The following is a 13,414-nucleotide window of genomic DNA, read 5'->3' on the forward strand; positions in this document are numbered from 1 at the left end:
TATTACACAGGTGAATTTTTTGTGATTAGTGGTTGTGTCATGGTTTGGCAGTGTTCCGCAAGCATATTGAGGCGTACCAGGTGTGTTATCTGTTGTTGAAGTAAACGTAATAATAGAGATAAGTGTAGGCAATGGTGCCCTACAGCATGTGTCTGGATGAGCAGGAAAGGGCATTCACCATAAATGTATGGATGGTATGTGGAAATTTCTAAAGCTCAGAGCAGTACATTAAACAGCAAGCATTAGCATGACAAAAAGAGACACGGGTGGCACTGTGGTCTAATCCACTGAGCTGCTTGGGCTTGCTGATTGCAAGGCTCGCAGTTTGAATCCGCAGGATGGTATGAGCTCCTGTTGCTCTGTCCCAGCTTCTGCCAACCTTGCAGTTCAAAAGCACACCAGTGCAATTAGATAAATAGGTACCGCTGCAGCAGGAAGGTAAACAGCGTTTCCATGCGCTCTGGCTTCTGTCATGGTGTCCCGTTGCACCAGAAGTGGTTTAGTCATGCTGGCCACTTGACCTGGAAAGCTGTCAGTGGACAAACGCCGGCTCCCTCAGCCTGAATGGAGATGAGCGCCGCAACCCCATAGTTGCCTTTGACTGGACTTAACCGTCCAGGGATCCTTTACTTTTACCTTTTTTTTACTAGTAGTGGGTAGGCACTTTCTTCTTTATAGGAGTTCACACCAGAGATGATGAAACATACAAAGCTATCTTTTTTCAGAATAAAATTGCATACTCTGGGAGGCAAACTGAGTTTCTTAAATTTGTAGGTGCTATACCACAGAACTATTACCTATAGAGGGTGGTGTAATATGGTGTTTATTTCTCTGCTATCACCTGCATGTGGGCACATTTCATCATGGAAATGCTTTTCTATGTATACCACAAATTGCTTATCCCAGTGCTATGTCTGCTGCATCATGTTCATAATGGTACCACAATTTATGCATGGGGCCTGTCCTTCAGTTTAACCCAGTAGGAAAAGCTTTGATGGTGGAAATGTTTTGTGAGCATATTGCAAAGGCTTCATTAATAAGGGCAATTGCTTATAACAAATGTTTAAAACATCATCATCTTGTTTGTGAAGGAACCCCAGTGTGTTTTGCGGAATTTGGGAAATATTTGTTGGCACATATTGGCCCGGTTAAGATGTAACATTAAACTATGGTTTACCAGTATGTGTGTGAATATTGGCTGATACCCATCTCCCTCCCTGTCTGGTAGGGCCACAATGAGATTAAAAGTGTCAATTAATAGCAGTCTGGTGTTGTACCTGCACCCTGAACTGTGATTAAATCTGCGTTATAGAAACAAACAAAAAACTATGGTCAAAAATCACTTTGTCTGGGTTTGTGCATAATGATAAATCACAGTTAGTTTAAAAACAGAAGTGAAAACTTCCGATCTTGTGGTTGCAGCAAAGAGAAGGGGACAGTGCATGACCCTGACCCTCTTACTCATATAATGATAAACCATGGTTTACTATTATCTTAATATAGTCATAAATGTCGTGTGGAGCTCTAGTCAGACCTGCCAGCCTTCACTGTGGCCTCACATGACTTTTAGAGGTACCTTGTAGCTCTTTGGCTGTTCTCTGTAGGAGGAGACCATTTGTGTGAGCCAGGTACTGTGCAAGAAACCTTAGCCCAGGCATAGACAAACTCTGCTCTCCAGATGTTTTGGGACTACAACTCCCATCACCCCTGACCACTGGTCCTGTTAGCTAGGGAAGATTGGAGTTGTAGTCCTAAAACATCTGGATGGTCGAGTTTGCCTATGCCTGCCTTAGTTCCTATTTCTGCTTTCCTTATTGAAGAAGCTACTAAGGCTTCCTAGAACCACCAAGGTTCTGATGTATAAGACAATATATGTTTTGCTAGGATTTGCCATGGCAAACATGGCTTTTTTGCTTTGCAATGTGTGACTTTACCCTAATTCTCACATGTGAAAGAATGTAGAGTGCAAGAAATGCATATTTAAACAGTACAGTGGAACCTCGTGTTACGTACCGTCCTCCTTGCTAACACTTCAGGTTACGAGCTCTGCTAACCCGGAAGTAGATGCTCCTGGTTGCAAACTTTCCCCAGGATGCGAGCGGAAGTCATGCGCCAGCAGCGCAGCAGCAGCACGAGGCACCATTAGTGAAAGCGCTCCTCGGGTTATGAACAGTTTCAGCTTAAGAACAGACCTCCAGAACGAATTAAGTTCATAACCGGAGGTACCACAGTAAAAGGTTTGCTATTTTTTGTGCATTTTTATAGAATGCTTCACTAACAGTACAGGGTGAACATCTTGCTTGTGTGACTTGCCTTAGAAAATAAATTTCAATGCAGCAATTAGACTATTTTATAATTCAAACTTTATTCTTGAAATTGAATCATTGTAATTGTAGGTGACTTTTGGGGGGCATCTTATGTACATAGATGGTATTGTATAAAAATGATATATATGACCTTAAGCTAGAACTCCTTAATCTAGGCATAGGCAAACTCTGGCCCTCCAGATGTTTGGGACTACAATTCCTATTATCCCTGGCTAACAGGACCAGTGGTCAGGGATGATGGGAATTGTAGTCCCAAACATCTGGAGGGCTGGAGTTTGCCTATGCCTCCCTTAATCAGTTGATTAAAATATAATGGCATAGTTACTACCAACTGGCACAGATACGTCTTATTTCCCCCTGTATAATCTGTAGCATGAGTCTAACGTGTAGCAAGCAGGCAGGAAGAAATGAGATTTTTACAGATGAGATGTGGGCCTTTTGAGAACTTATCTTCTAAAGTTCCCTGTAGTGTCTTGGAGAAGTTTCTGATGGTCTGTCTGTATACCTGTGAATATCAAAACAGGCATTTAGGATGTGGCTGCATGGAACTTATATTCTTTGCCCTGGAGTATATTATAATTATTTTAATTAATTAATTAATTAATTAATTACCAAATGACTTCTAGACAGTTAATTAATTTTTGTCTGGATAACTTGAGTGTGTTAGAAAAGATGACTTATGCAGAGGGGTCAACAAAGATGTAGTTTCAGTGAGAAAACATTAAAAATGTGGGTACACTTATCCCAGACCACCTTTTTCTATGTGTTCTATGTGTTCCAGTGTTCATGGAGGGCCTGAGCCTGATGAGCTAACAATGGGTGGTATTCAACTTAATTGGAGTAGATGGATTAAAATGAATGAACATGACTAAGTTAGATCCATTAATTGCAGTGGGTCTCCTCTGCGTAAAGCTTAGTTGAATACTACCCAATAGCCTTAAAGATAGGCTAGCTACTCTGCTTTATCAACATAGAGTTCATGATTTGGGGTATTTGCTGTCTTGATTAGCATTGAAACCTAGTCCACTTGCTGTCCTAAGTAATCACTTGTAGATACTTGTAGATCGCTTGTAGATACTTCAGAGATTAAACACACTAAACTTAAATCAAATTACATTTTTTCTTGTATCCAAGGTCTAAAGCACCTTCTAGCAAGTCCTTCAACAAAATGATGGCATTGCATTTTGCTAATAAGGGAAGAAAGGCGAAAATTACATGTTTCGTTTATGGTTTGCCAAAATCAGAAGTGAGGGGAGGGACAGAAGGGGCCTCTACTGCTGGCAGGAACTCCTAAGGTATTTAGGAAAACTGCATTAAAAGAGAAGCTCCTTCGCCCAAATATTTGTAGTTTGTGCATCTTACTGCTAGTTCACCAAGATCTAGTACTCATTTTGTGACAAACTTGTATCTGAACTGTACCACTTGCATAATTGAATGCTTTACTGTATGAAATCCTCGAGATAGAAAATGTCAGAGAAAGCTTACTCCTGATAGTCTAATATTTTATTTGTAGAAGTGGGTGCAATATTCAGGTTTTACACTGTGAAATGCCCTGAGATCTATGGATGAAGGGCGGCATGCAAATTTGATTTATTATAGTTGTCGTTGTATTATTATTATTATTATTATTATTATTATTCAGTTATGAAAGCTGAATCTGCAGTCTGAAGTGGTATAGTCATGGTGTATCACCTCAGTAAACACCAGGGACTTAGTCTTTGCTCTTGTAGACTGGATAAGTTTGCATCTCACATCTCCCCTACCTGCAGCTTGGTCATTATTGAAGGCAACATGTCTGGGTATCTAGAGCTGGTGACTATAGTCTTCTGTTTATCCAATTAATCTTAGTCAACTACCAAGTGGTACTTAGTCACAATGATGCTCTAATTCTGTAGACAAAGGACATCTGTTGTATCTATAGTAAGGAATGTTATCTCTCTTCTTATGTTTGAAAGGCTTAGTAATAAAGGTTTTCATTGTTTCTTAACCATGCACACATGATGCAAAGCCTAAGCAACTTTTTGATCTCATTGGATAAATGAATTCGGTGGGAATTACAAAAGATGAAAGTGTTGGGGCTGCTTGGCATCGTACAGCAATGAATTAGCACTATATACTGACCACATCTTACTGTAACATTTGAGGGTTACTTATGTTTCTGAAAATACAGAACAAATGCCTTGAGGACTTCCTCAAGTGTGCCTGCAAGCCTGAAGTTGTAACATACACCCCTGCTCACATTTTTAAAGGCTCTTTTGACATTGAGACCTGAATGCACTCCAGAATTTGGCACCTCAAATGTCAACAAGGATAGCAAAAAAAGAAGAAGAAAAAAAGACCATTTTATTTTATCAAAAAGAAAATAAGCATTCTTACTAAAAAAAAGTTTATGAAGCTGTGTGTGTGTTAAAAATAGGTTGCATTAAAAACCAATAAAAGACTATAATTAATTATATTGAAAAGCATGCCTTGGAACATAGAAAACCTAGGATGCAGTAAAATTGGTTAGGGAAAGTGGAGTGTTATGTTGGATGAAGGAGATTTGGCTGAAGTTGATATTGGAAGGAAAACTGATACTGAGTAGAACAGGGGTGGTGAACCTCTAGACTAGAGTCTGCAGGCCAAACTTCACCCAGCAGGGGTTCAGATTTAGTCCACAAGCATGATTTCCCCAAATTATGCCCACCTGCCGTAAAGCAGTAGTCTGTGATCACAAAGTGAGCAGAATAGAATGAGAGATTTAGCACAGGAAAAGGGCAGTTTTTCCCTCAAGAGGAAGGGACCCAATTTGGGGCTTGAAAGCGCAAGATAAAAGGAGCAGGGAGAGAAAGGCTGAGACACAGAGACTGGGATGACAGAGTAAAGAGCTAAAAGAGAAGGGGCATTCTGCCCTATGGAGCAGAAAGTGGGTGAAGTAGATGGCTTGGGGCTGGTAGAGAAGGCAAGAGGGAAAACGAAGGCTTTGGCTAGCCAATGGACTTGCTTGCCAGGGAAGAGAGGAGCGAGATTTCATATCTGCCTTTATTTCTCATATGTTGGAGTTTGTTGGGGTGGTAGTATGGAGACTTCTGAAGTGAGAAGTAGTAGAGGGTAAAAAAGAGACAAGGACAGTGATGTGTATGTGCTACTGTGTGGAAAGTAACATTTCTGTAGTGGGTTCCAAAGATTCCTAGTTGCTAAGGTGGAAAACATGTTTTATGCTCAAGTTGGGCTTAAATATTAAAATAAAAAAGACTACAAATGTTGTATTCCTGGTAGTAATTGGGTGTTAAAAGTTTTAAAATGGTGCCAGACAGGAAGCTTATCCTAAATATCTGAGGTATGGCTCCTACAAGTGCATCTTTATTCTGCTGTCCTAATGAGTAGAAGGAAAGGGATTAATTTATTTTGTGGGTTTTCTGGTGGGAGCCTTGGGCCTTTGAAACTACCAGATTAGCTATTGTGGGGAAAGAAGTAAGATTTTAGGTATTTGCATCTTGGCTTCACATGTTTAGAAGGTGTCTGTTGTTCTTTTCTTTAACTTTCAATTTAGAAGTGTTTAGAAAGATTCACAGTGAAGAAATCAATTGATTTCACAGGAGGTGGTGTATCTCTTGAATGTGCTCTGACTGAGTTACTTTAATGGAGATTCTCTCCAGGCCAAATTAACTTCACTTCTCAGGTACAGGCTACCAAAACAAAAGCTGGATTTTTTTGGGTACTTTGTAACAAATTATCCAACATTCAGTTAATAAGTGTTTAACATATGAATGACTGTAGCTCAGTGGTAGAGCACATGTTTTGCATGGAAAGGATTCCAAGTTCAGTTCCTGGTATCTCCAGGCAGGGCTGGGAAAAAACTTTGTCTTGAAACTCCAGAGACCTATTGCCAGTCATTGTTGAGAATGCAGACCATAAGCAAGCTGGACCAGTGGTCTGATTTGGCATAAGGCAATTTATACCAAAAGCACAACTAGCAGAAGGAAACTCCACATGTTAAAAGAAAGATTCCTTGGAGACTACCTCTCCCCATACATGTACTGATTGCTTCCTTGGCTTCTGGTTTGTGATTATCACAGTTGGCTGCAGTGCCTGAGTTGTGCAATTTGGATTGTGACTACTAGTTAATAGTAAGAGATATTCAGCAAGTTACATTGACACGATAAAGCATCAATCAATACCAGCCCCTTGCTAATTCAACCCGAAACCTACCACTAAGTAACAGTACATAATAGGGACAGCACATGAGCCATGAAGAAGCCACTATTTCCTCCTTTCCTCCTCCTTTGCTGCCTTCTGTGATGCAGTTATTTTATAGCCCAGGCAAAAGATGCTCCTGCTTGCTTGCCTAGTCTTCACTATCAATGACTGCATGAACAATTCCTATTCTCTGTTGCTCTGCTATTTCTGTTGTCTGCTATTGGAGATAACCCCACCCCCTGCAAGATTCAGTGTACTGAGGAAAGTGCTGGATTCTTGTAATATGCTTTCAATCCTCAGTGTGCCCTGGGTTGTGGAATTTCTCTCCTATCCTTTCCCAATCTCTGAAACAGTTACAAAAAAAGGGTCATGCACAGTCATTGTGTTGCACAACTAAGTGAGATGCTGCTAGCTAAACGGTCAGTCTTAAACTACTTCATAAAGTCTATGTTGTTATCTTTATGGACCTTACACTTCTGATTGCCGTACCTCAGATAGTGTGAGACACCTGGAAACCACTGAGCCTCTTGGGCTTGCTGATCGGAAGGTTGGTGGTTCAAATCCACACGATGGGGTGAGCTCCCGTTGCTTGGTCCCAGCTTCTGCCAACCTAGCAGTTCAAAAGCACACCAGTGCAAGTAGATAAATAGGTATCACTGCGGCAGGAAGGTAAACAGCGTTTCCATGGGCTCTGGCACTCGTCACTATGTCCCATTGCACCGGAAGTGGTTTAGTCATGCTGGCCACATGATGCGGAAAGCTGTCTGTGGACAAATGCCGGCTCCCTCAGCCTGAAAAGCAAGATGAGCGCCGCAACCCCATAGTCACCTTTGACTGGACTTAACCGTCCAGGGGTCCTTTACCTTTTCTCTCTCTATATATTATTCATCTGAGGTATATATAATTTTGATTGCCAGCTTTAAGCTGTGGCTTTTCAATTCTCTCAATGCAGAGTTCATCTTTGGAATGAATTGCCATAGATTGTTCTTATGCCCCAGTGCATAAAATAGTTCTCTTAAAACCACTTAAGGGATGACTAATGTGTTTGTGGCCATTAAATCAGTCTTGTATTTAACAACTTGCCAGGTAGCTGTGAGTGATGAGGAATTCTATGCAGGTGAGTACTCTTGCCGCACTCCACTTGGATACCACGTTAATGGCAAAGGATGGAAAACTCCTTCTCTTCCACATTCAACACAGGAGGGACGCCCTCTGCTTTTCTTTCTAATAGAAGGCAAGCTTTTTGTTTTGTTTTCACTAGCCTGCTAAGAGGCCACTAAGTTTACATTTCCATACTAGCTGCAGAGGAGGGGGCTTACAATATTTTTTTTGCAGGGGAGTAAGCTTTGTGGGCTTAATTTACAAGGCTATGCTAAATCACAAAACACTATCTTTAATGTAGATAATATACTTCTGGGTTTTAGGTAGCAATTGACTAACAAAGGGTGAAAATCATCCTGCTCTTGTGAAATCCTCTACAGGCATCTGACCAGGAATTGTTTTCTAAAGTGAGCAGTGCTGGGGCTCAAGACCCTGTGGAAGTACTAGCCTTTTATATTGGAAGGGTTTGTTCTAATTTACAATACAGTATGGTATAATTACTCGGGATAAGAGGGAGAACATTTGTGTGTGTGGTCAATTCTAGAGGTAAGATAGCTATGCTAGTGAGTTATAGATTATGTCAGACATTTTCAACCTTTGTGAGTCCACCAACTTGACCAGCTACATTCTTTCTGTGTCACCCCTGTGGGGCTCAGGAGCCCAGTTATGTCACCACTTGCCTGCAGAGCTGGCAGCCTCTCACCCATTTTTGAACACCCTCCCTTGGGGAGTTTTCCCATAGCCTCCTCTACTCTCCCCTCTCTTTGGGAGTCCTCTGAGCAGCTGCCCGTCCCTGGTCTCTGAGCTGCCTCCCCCCAAAGAGGGGTGCTTTCCAGAGGCACCATTCACCTGCACAGCTTATAGCCAGGACTGCTGCAATAAACAGCTGTGCAAGCATCAGAGAGGGCATCAGAGGTAGGACAGAGGCACCAGAGGAAAGTGTGACAGACACCAGTGTTGCCAGCGGCACCCCTGACCATCATTCAAGGCACCCCAGGGTACAGTGGCACACTGGTTGAAAACCACTGGATTATGTGTTTGTTGGCACTACTGTGTTATAATGTCCAAGGCTAATTCCATGCATTTCCCATTAGTGAGGAGCCAACATTAAGCTCTGCATCTGGTTAGCCAGTACTGCATCTAGATAGCCAGAACTGCTGACAGAATGCTGAGCTAAGACATCTGCTTGTCTCATTTAATACTGGTTGCCATGTCTTCCCGATACTGTGTATATAACATCAAGCAGTAGTTGCACAGGTAGAGCTTTCCTCATCTTCTTGATGCAATTATGGAAAGAGCTATAGTAATTAACCTATAAAGTGATAGAGAGGGGCAAAGATTTTTAAAAAATCAGTTCACAGGTAAGCAAACAAATGGTAGACATTTAGATTTGCAGTTACTAAACATGAACAATAAAAACCTTATTAATTCACATCATTTTTTATAAAGTATAGCAATTATTTGTTTGGATGTATTAGCAGAATAATACTATGTCTCCTGCAATGCAGAATGAATAAGAATACCCCACAATTGCCACCTTTTTATAGTGTGAAAACTTGTTTTGTCTGAAAACTTGTTTATAATTTAAAAAGCCACCATGGAAATTTTGAATCTAAAGGCGTATTAATAAAATATTTACCAAATAAAATCTTAAGGCTGTTGGTGTGCCCAATACATGGTCATTTCACAGATCACTAGACTGTATTGCTTTTGTGTGGCAATCAACATTTAATGTTTACTATCCTGGTGAGATAATAAAAAGCTCCAGAGTAAAACACCTATGTCATGCATCATGACAGTTTGTTTACCTTCACACACCCCAACTTGCTGTTGACTTGCTCAGGTTATATAATTTTGATGACTATCCTGGTAAAAGATTTATTTCACTTTACTTTTGCTGTTTTATTACAAAAATAGAGTTTGAAATCGAAGCAAGAATTCCAGTCCATTAGGCTGCATACGACCCTTAAGAGTGCAGATTGTCAAACATGGGGACAGGACCTGCCCAAGGGATGAGGAAACTGTGGTCCTCCAGACATTGTTATACTTCATTTCCCAGCAGCACCAGCCAGCCAGGCAGGCGAGCTGCAGATAATAGGAAGTGTAGTCCAATTTTTAATAGAGTAACCTTCAGGAAAAGTGTTGCATGAAGTAGCATACGAGACCCGTAAAAACCAACACAAGGCAGCTTAATCGACACTCCTATAGCTGCACTGAAACGTAACACATTCAAGGAAGCAGGGAAAACCCTACAAGTTTGTGAGATCGCGCTTAAAGCATGTTGCAGCTCTCCTAAACTCGTGATAGGCTCGTTGGGCGTTTCCCACTACCCGCTCCTGTGCAGAAACATGTGCAACCGGCTTCCTTAAAACTACTGGGAGCTCCATAGCGGAGCTTTTCCTCCCCACCCCCACTGAAACAACCGCAGCCGCACCTTTTGGCTCCAACCCGGCAGCCAAACCTTGCTTATCTTTTGACACCGAATCCCTGTGGAATGCGCGTGAAGCCACGCTTCCCCTATGCGCGGCGCTCCCTGAGACCCCCCCTCGAGGGGGGCGGAGTTTACGGGCTGGGGGCGTGGAAACAGGCCAGTCCCGGCTGGCTTGCAGCCACGTGGGCTCCTAGCGGCTCCTTTTGTCTGGGTCTCGGATGGGGAGGGGCGGGCTAGAGGGAAGAGGCCGCTCTTCGAACCGCGTCACAAAGCGGATTTTCCGTTTCCACGGCAACGCCTCCTCCGAGGCTGCTCTCAACCCCCGGGACAAGGAATCGGATGGCAGTGGGTGCTGCCTGGTACACCTAGCGGGTGGGGGGCGGGGGGACGAAGGTCGCCTCCCCTCCCTCCCGCCCACCAAGGGATCCCACTTGGCCAGGTAAGGTTTGCACCCCAGCCAGAGTTGCACCTTTCGAAACAGCGCTGGGCCTCCTCCGTCATCCGGGTGACGATGCTGAAAGACGCCAAGCAAGCGTCACTCGGCTCACTCAGCGCTTTCTCTTCGCCAACTTCCACGCGTTTCCCCCGAAGCTATGTATAGATATATATAGATACAAGTTGCCCCAACGCTTTCCTGTTCTCCTGTTAGAAATGAATGGCGAAAGGGCGATTGTTCCGTTCTTTGGTTTTAGCTCCAATTTTAAGATGCTTATATCCACTACTGGTTTTTGGTTTTTTAAGATAGCGAGCCACAAGCACAGCGGAAGAAATAAAAACATTAAGGCACGTGTGCTATCAAAAAGGAAAGAGGCCCCAAATAATCTTTCCTTTAATTCACGTAATTAGTTCCGGATTTGACAGTTTCCCCTTGAACTGAATACTGCTGCCGCATAGCTTTTGATGGGGCTAGGTTATCAGCAGGCTTCTCACCCAACACCTGTTACTGCTGCTAGTTGATGAAGTAGCTGAAGACTTAACTGCAGTCCTATGTACACTGACCCAGGCTTCCTAGTAAATGTGCATAGGATTGCAAGCTAAGGTTGCAATCACACACCAGAACGTAAGACCAATTTAACTCCCATCACACTTAGTAGACACACACAGGATTGTATGTGAAGTACATATAAAATAGATCAGTAGCTTAAATTTTGTATCTGGGTGTTTTCAATCCATTATTTTTCTGTATTGTCGCCACCCAAACTGGGGCAGAAGCAAATGGTTTGCTGGTTCACTGTGGAGCCTGATATATGTTGCAGCAAAGTAATTTTGTGACATATTTTTCTTTGTTTGCAGTATAGCCCTGAAATGCAACTGAGCAGTGCACAGAAAGTTCAGCAGGTAGTAAAATTAAAGTGTATAATGTGCAAACAACTTTATGATAAATATGTAAAATTTATAGCAAAGTGCATTTGTTAAGATACTGTTTTTATTTACTACATTTATAGTCCACCTTTCCTCCAAGGAACTCAAGGTGGCATACATAATTATCCCTCTCCTCATGTTAGTCTAACCTACCTCACAGGGTTGTTAAGAGTATGAGTGATGGTGACTGGCCCAAGGCCACTCAATGAACTTTATGACCGAGTAGGGTTTTGAACTGGACGGTCTCCCAAGTCTTAGTCCATCACTAACCATTACACCACATTGGCTTTAGCTGATACCTCGTGCATTTATACTTCTGCTCTGCATTATACTTCTGCCCTGTAAAAGGTGCAGGGGAGCAACTGTGAGTACGATTGTGTTTTAAGTGGGAGTTTCCTTTTCATTAACAGCTATAAATTCATATCATGTACTGTATGGGCTTACACATTGTTTCCCTTCCATGTTTAACTCTACCAAGTGAAACCCTTAAACACACAGTTGACAAACAGCCACAAAATACCCAACCATGTACGCTAGTGGAAGTGCATCTGATAACATATGCAGGCTATTGCAACCAAATAAAAGTATTAGTGAGTATAGTGATACCAAGCCAGAAAAATATATATTCAGGTTTTGTTTCTGGATTAAATATGAAGTGTAATATTATCGCCCCTTCGACACCAGCATCATTGTCATATTCTGCATCTGTTTTTAGATATTTAATCATTTTGTGTATGCTTACATTGTGTATAAATTAAATTGATAATAATAATAATTCTGATAATCATGGGTCCTTGTTAATCTTTTTGAAAATTTGACTCTGTGTAAACAGCCTCATGCACTGTTCTCAGAAAAAAAGCAACCAAGTTCAGGACCAAGTACAGATCTTATCAAACATTCCATAACTTTTCCTTAGGCCATCTGAATGGAATTCATGGATTGCAGTTTGAGAAACTGTGCCCTAGGACTGTACTCTCATATTATCATATAACAATAGAGATAGAAGGGAACACAAGGGTCTTCTATTCCGACCCCCTGCAATACAGTAATTTTTTTCTCAGTGTGGGACCTGAACCCACGACCCTGGGATTTAGAGCCATATGCTCTACTGACTGAGTTATCTACTAAAATATCATTATTCTATGTTAGATTTGACTGTTGCGAACTGTGTTGAATGCTATTGTTAAAAAAGAATAAACCTAATCAAGGTTAGTCAATTGTCAAGGCGATTCTAGTTAATTTTTTTAAAACCCAGACAACCCACCTACCTCTCAAAAATGAAAACTGTATACTAGAAGTTCTTGTAGTTTTAAGCATTTTTGAATTCTTTCGGATTCTCACCTTACGATCTTGGGAGCAGATGGCCTTCCTTAGGACATATGTGCAAAAGTTGAAGAGAGAATTGTTTTGTTAAGCCCATCAGTAATTCTTCTAGCCCAGTCTTTCAGCATGTTGTTCTTGCATGTTTGAAATTTTATTATTGTTTGCAAAGTACATATTTCTGCTATTTGGAGGATACAGGCTGTTGTGACTTAATTCCTCTGTGTGAGATAGTGGGCTTTTATGTTGTCCGCAAGAGAAGCACCTGAAGATGTTTTCTGTTCCAGTTCCTAACTGTAGGCACCTGGTTGTCTGCATCCACTGCTGTGAGCAGGACTCAAATTTTAGAGTACTGGCAAATTGTCAAAAGCAATTGTTCCCTGTGACGTACCAAAAATGGAATACCACACGTGGTGGTAGATGTGCATGATCTGTTAGACATGGGCTAGTAACCAACAGAATCCAGATATGAGTGGGTGGTGCACATCTCATAGTTGGATAAATTGGCCTGTGACTTGGAATCAATATGATGTATAATTGCTTAGTCTTGGATGTTAGGTTTTAGTTTTTTTGGTTGTGAGCCTCCCCGAATGCTGTGTTGGTTGGATACAAATCCAGGAAATAAATAAGATCGTGATGCAATGGACTATGGGGTACCGTGGCAGTAATTGTATTTTGTCTGTATCTAATTAAT

At 41.7% G+C, this 13,414-nt stretch overlaps 1 protein-coding gene and 1 long non-coding RNA gene across 5 annotated transcripts in view; one reads left to right on the forward strand and one right to left on the reverse strand.

Annotated features, from left to right (window-relative positions):
- Positions 1 to 13,414, forward strand: part of ACSL3 (acyl-CoA synthetase long chain family member 3) — a 62,281-nt gene that overhangs the window by 4,037 nt on the left and 44,830 nt on the right. The window contains exons 1-2 of one of the 4 annotated variants that reach the window (XM_053390018.1): positions 10,325 to 10,477; positions 11,332 to 11,376. The exons of 1 other annotated variant lie outside the window; for it this stretch is intronic. The gene's annotated coding sequence lies outside the window, so the exon portion shown is untranslated. Of the gene's footprint in view, positions 1 to 10,324; positions 10,478 to 11,331; positions 11,377 to 13,414 lie in introns of those variants that run through there. 2 more of the 4 variants (XM_053390019.1, XM_053390020.1) reach the window with 2 other exon arrangements.
- LOC128414573 (uncharacterized) lies at positions 2,728 to 7,059 on the reverse strand. Its single transcript, XR_008330688.1, has 2 exons — positions 6,996 to 7,059; positions 2,728 to 2,832 (listed from the first exon to the last, which is right to left on the reverse strand). It is a non-coding gene; the product is annotated as an uncharacterized LOC128414573 (long non-coding RNA).

The sequence above is a fragment of the Podarcis raffonei genome, chromosome 5 (genome assembly GCF_027172205.1).
Source record: "Podarcis raffonei isolate rPodRaf1 chromosome 5, rPodRaf1.pri, whole genome shotgun sequence".
Taxonomy (NCBI): domain Eukaryota; kingdom Metazoa; phylum Chordata; class Lepidosauria; order Squamata; family Lacertidae; genus Podarcis; species Podarcis raffonei.